Below are 6,166 nucleotides of genomic sequence, written 5' to 3'. Positions count from 1 at the left end.
AATGTTTGTTTTCTTTTTATCGTCCATATACAGGCAGTGAAATATTTGTGTCATTTAATGGTACAGAAACCAGTAACCCTTTCCCATCTGTGAACTGATTATGATAATTCCTAATATAGGGGATGGCAGGCTTTTTGTCAGGGGAATTTAATGTAGAAAAATGAAGTAGTGAGGCAAGGGATGTATTTTCTGACAAGGAACTCCCTGCTCAAGCGCAAAATCTGAGTATTACAGGAGCCTTTAGAAATTTTTCTAAAATCTACAAGGACCATATTAGAACTTGGTGGAAGGTCCAGACCTTAGAGACATATTTATGTGAAATTGTACCTCGGGGCCTACTCATTCCCATTATACCTGCTTCCCGGGTCAGATCAGTTTCTCAAGAAATGGGAGAGAGAGAGACGATTGACTCCTCCCTATGTCTGATGACCTTACTGTTGGAAGAAGAAAAGACACTCCTGGTGGAAACGGACAGTTATGAGACCGCATAGAAAATAAAAAATTCAACACAAATCCTGACTTCAACAGAAAAGAGAGTGCACTTCAAGTTGCAGTTAAAAAATTCACTGCTCATCTAAAAGGGACATCCGAGAATTTAAAGAGGGGGAAAAATCTTGGACTTTGTGAACAATAAAGGAAGAGCCCTAGAAACCGATACCGAACGCTCATCTTCTGAAGGGGAGAGCGAGACAGAACAAAAATAGTCTATCCTCCCCCAGACCGCAAACTAGCAGAGGTAGATCTAACAGAGGCGGGGGGAGTGGAAAGTCCAATAGAGGGGATTTTTTAGCCTCCCCTGTTTCAGATTATCCTTTACTGGGGGAAGTAAAACCAACAATGATGGAAGATACATGCCGCACAATCACGGATACCCTGCAGATTGTTAATCTAGCTGACAGAATCCTTAGTGAAGGCAAATTGTCCCTATTTGTGGAGAGGGTTACTATTTGTCCCCACTCGAAAATATGATGCTTTTGAATGGGTTAAGGATCTTAACCTGTTAATTTGGAAATTGAAATGGAAATTTTTTTTCCGACTGCATGACACACGACAGTGTGCTGAATTAGGGATAGAGCCTGCAGACGTGTGCACATTAGCAGATCTATGGATAAAGGGAACTTGGTGATAGACCATATACAAACCTTCACCTGTCATCTACGAAGACATCACCCCTAGACACATTTCTGTAGGTAGTTATGGAGTAACTACGACATCTAGAAAAGTATGCCTCCTACCGTAACAACATCACGCAGAAAGAATTAGGATTCCTGTCACTCGAAAATGATGTAAATTGTCATTAAACCCTCCGACAAGGGAGGCAACATTGTGATTCTAGATAGAGATCAGTACATTGTCATGTATAAGAACATTTTGAGTGATGACCAGTGTTATCAGGTACTAAAGGAGAACCCATTAAATCGATATAAGGGCCATCTTGGCAAAATTAGCGAATCGGAGAGAGAATTTTTTTTTTCTCCATCAACATCCTAAAATGACTTGTTTTTATAGCCTGCCAAAAATCCATAAAGCGACTAACCCCCTTAAAGGCACACCCATTTTGTCGGGTATTGGAAGTCACACAAAATATCAGTGTGTATGTGGATACCATTTTACGACCTTTTGTGGTATCTCTACCATCATATACTAGGGACACAGACTGAACGGTAACTCATGTGAGGAAGACGTTTTATTAGCTAGTCTTGATGTCGAGGCATTGTACAGCTCCATACCACATGAGCAGGGAATACGAACTGTAGAATATTTTTGGAGAGAGGACTTCACTGTATTCCACACAATGAGTTGGTCCTCTCCCTTCTGAACTTTATTTTGGAACACAATATTTTTACATTTGATGATTAAATCTTCCGCCAGCTCAGCGGAGTTGCAATGGGGAATCAGTGCGCCCCGACTTTTGCTAACCTCTACCTGGGCTGGTGGGAGAGAGAAATAGCCTTGGGTGACACATGTGAAGAATGGTCATCATGTATCCAGCTATGGCTGAGATACATAGATGACATGCTCATTCTGTGGAAAGGGGATGCAGCACAATTTAATCACTTTGTGAACACACTTAACACAAATGATCCGGGTCTCTTTTTCACATCAACCATTGATCAGTGGACAATGACATTTCTAGATCTGTCAATTTCTAAAAATAGAGATGAGAATTTGAGTACCAGGATGTATCGCAAACCCACCACTAATAATTTACTAAGATAGGAATGCTGGCACCCTAGTACTCTTGTAAGGGGCATACCGAAAGGACAATACTTGAGAGCAAGAAGAAATTGCTCAGAACATCTGGAATTTAAACAGCAGATGATCTAAGAAACAGATTCTGCATCAGAGGATACCCAAATCATGTTCTAAATACGGCATATCATCATGCTCGTTGCAGTGACCGGAACACTCTTTTGTCCCTTAGGAGTCATCCTAGTAGTGCGGCTGATGCAGGTCACAATGAAGTCAGGAACATTCTTAAGAGATACCAGTGTATCCTGATATTGGCAACCTGATGGGGAAACCCCTCAGATTACCTACAGAAGCGACAGGAACCTTAGGGACCGATGGGTCCATAGCTTCTTGAAACCCCACTACACCAGTACGTGGCTATCTGACATTGGTAAGGGCACATATACATGTACTGGCTGTGTTGTTTGTGGGGAAAACCTTTACAAGCACGTCGACAAACAAAACATACTACCTCTGGTCCTTTATGAGCTGCAGAACAACTGGGGTCATCTACTTGGTGACGTGTGTGTGTGGCCTACAATACATAGTTGAATTCAGATGCCGGGTAGGTGGACACCAGAAATGACAACGACACCCCCCATTGCCAAACATGTGGGGGAGAAACATGGAGGTGACACAAATGCTATTCAATTCCAGGGTGTTAAACATGTCCGCAAAGCACCTAGAGGAGGGGACCTGGATAAACTCTTGAGGAAAGAGATGGAATGGATATTCCAACTTAATACTGAGAGTCCAAAAGGCCTCAATGAAAGAAGCAGATATACAAGCTTCATCGGCTAAATTAATTTTTAGCCTCCCTAGTTAGCGGACATTTGTACAATACATATTGGCCTGTCATCTGGTTACTCTAGTTGGCGTCCTTACCCTCCTAGGACTTTTATACAACACTGCTTTCGGGTAGCACCACATAGTTTCTAATTGGGGTGCATATCCGCCCCCCTACAGCTTTCTGGTACGATTGCCTTTTATTAAACCGGTCATATATTGACGACGGTTTAAAGTGATCCCGGGGAACAAGAGGTTGCCACTGATGTGCGGTCTATATATAGTCAGGCGATTAAGACCGCACCAATACAGTGATTTTATGGTGTCATTACTAGAGATGGCCTTGCGGTTCGCCCAGCGTTCGGTTCACGGTGAACTTTGCTCGTTTGCTGTTCGCCGAACATATGGCAATATTCGTGCCCGCCATATTCTTTTACATTGTGAAGAACTTTGACCCATGACACATCTATCAGGTGGTACAGGACAGCCAATTGAGACGTTTCAGCACATGGACGTACCCCCTACCTTATAAATAAACCTGATCTGGCCGCCATTTTACATTCAGTCTTGCCAGTGTAGGGAGAGGTTGCTGTGTGGAACAGGGACAGTCTGTTAGTGACCCAAATCGCTAGCTAATAGGGCCACAAAAGTCATTTTAAGGACTGGTATAGGTGTACTATTGATTGGTGTGCAGTATATAGGGGTGTAATACACTTATAATATACTTTCTAATATAGAAAGCATATTATAGTGGATTTGTATTGTGCAGCATTGTGACTGGTGATCGGTTCTGCAGAGATACTACAACTACAAAGAGTGACAAACGCAATTAGAAAAAAGTATTATAACTGGTGTGATAGACCAGTGGCCCCCCAAAACGACAGATTGAAGCGGGGTGTTATATAACAATATACTTTCATAATAGTTTATTTGGGTACTGCAGAATATTTTTTTCTGTTTCACTGCGTTCCCTCTGCTACACACAGTGACAAACGGTACTGGAAAAAAAGTATTATAACTGGTGTGATAGACCAGTGGCCCCCCCAAAACGACAGATTGAAGTGGGGTGTTATATACCTTCTTCCACGTACACTGCGCTTCTCTAGAGACTTTTGTCACAGAGTCAATTTAAAAAATGATGGGCAGAGGAAGAGGCAGGCCCTTCCGCAGGGGAAGGGCAGGAGCACCAGGCCAGAGCCAAAGTGGGAAGTTGCAGAAGGTGCGTAATCAAATGACGCACAAGACTTGGTTGAGTGGCTCACTCAGCCTTCCGCTTCTGCACCCTCCTCATCCTCTCTATCTGCACCCTCTTCACTCTCTGCTGTGTGCACCCCCAAAGACACCAACACCACCATATACCCTCCGCTTGAGTCACAGGAATTATTTTCCGATCCATCACAAGACATTTCCGATGCGCAGCCATTCTTGGCATCGGATCAGGAAGAGGAGGTAGCAACGGCCGCCACTCAGCAGTCTGATGACAGTACCCAGATCAGCCCAAGGAGGTTGGTCCCCGCTGTTGCTGCCTACTCCGAGATCTCTAATGTTAGTGGTGGGGAAGGTGACGTCGATGATGACATGTCTATGAACGTCACGTGGGTGCCCACAAGAGAGGAAGAGGAGGGGAGTTCAGAGGGAGAGACAGAGCAGCAGATAGGGAGGAGAAGCAGGCAGAACTTACATTGCACAGGAGGGACAAACCAGACTGCTAATGTATCAGGAGTGAGCCATCAACCATGTACGGTCACATCTGGCGCTCCCAGGATGCCAGCACATGGCTCCGCAGTGTGGGCTTTTTTTAACGTGTCCGCTGCTGACAATAGTGTTGCCATCTGCAGCCTTTGCAGTCAACGCATAAGTCGCGGGAAGCCCAACACTCACCTAGGGACGACTGCCTTAAGAAGGCACCTGGCCTCCCATCACCGAGCCCAGTGGGAGCAACGCCGTCAGAACCCACAAAGCCACAATCCAGGCTCTCACCGTCCAGCCTCTTCTCCTCTCTCCTCACAACTGTCCTCCACTCCACCTTCCATCATGCCGTCCTCACGTTTTTCTGGAAAAAGGCAGGCTTCAGTGGCCCAAATGTTCGAGCATAAAAAAAATGATGACGCCGGATAACCCTCTTGCCCAACGGTTGACCGCTGGCTTGTCGGAAATGCTAGCCCGCCAACTACTGCCATATAAACTGGTGGACTCGGAGGCCTAATTTGTGGCCATTGGAACATCGCAATGGAAGGTCCCAGGAAGGAAATATTTCTCCCAGAAGGTCATCCCAGAGCCATATGGCCACGTTCAGCGGCAAGTGAATGTATCTCTGGCACAGTGTCGGTGCCAAGATACATCTGACCACAGACACGTGGTCTAGCAAACATGGGCAGGGAAGGTATATAACTTTTACTGCCCACTGGGTGAACCTTCTGACGGCCGTCAAGCATGTTAACCCGTGGCACCCGTGTAGATTTGGTTTTACCACCACGGATTGCATGCAGGCCTGCCTCTTCTTCTCCTCCTCATACTTTATCCTCCAACTCCTCCTCGGCTGACTCCTCCTTTTCCGCTGCTACTATCTCTTCCGCTGCGCCACCCAGAACCTATTTGACATGCCAGGTGAGACGCTGCCATGCTCTGCTGCGGCTGTTGTGCCTGGAAGCCAAGACCCACACTGGTCCTGCACTCCTTTGAGCTTTGCGTTCACAGGCAGATCAGTGGCTAACCCCACTCAATTTGACAGTTGGTAAAGTGATGTGCGACAACGGTGCCAATCTGCTGAGCGCGCTGAAACAGGGCAAAATTACACACGTGCCATGCATGGCAGACATCCTAAACTTGGTCAGAAGATCTTACACGGCCATAGCTCGCCTTGCTGACATTTAGCGGCGACACCACTTGCTTGTTAGACGTCTTATTTGTGACTGCAGGACGCAATCGAACTCAACCTTGTATATGCTTGATAGGCTGCTCCAGCAGAAACGTGCAGTTAACGACTACCTGTACGAACTCTGCGGCAGGACAGGTTCTGGGAAGCTTGTTTTTTTTTTCACCGCGCCAGTGGCTGCTCATGCGCGACGCATGCAGACTTCTGCGGCCATTTGATGAGATCACCAAACTGGTCAGTCGCAGCCAGGGCACCATCAGTGACATTCTTTCT

The sequence above is a fragment of the Bufo bufo genome, chromosome 11 (genome assembly GCF_905171765.1).
Source record: "Bufo bufo chromosome 11, aBufBuf1.1, whole genome shotgun sequence".
NCBI classification, from domain to species: Eukaryota; Metazoa; Chordata; class Amphibia; order Anura; family Bufonidae; genus Bufo; species Bufo bufo.
Note: the sequence above shows the minus strand (reverse complement) of the source record.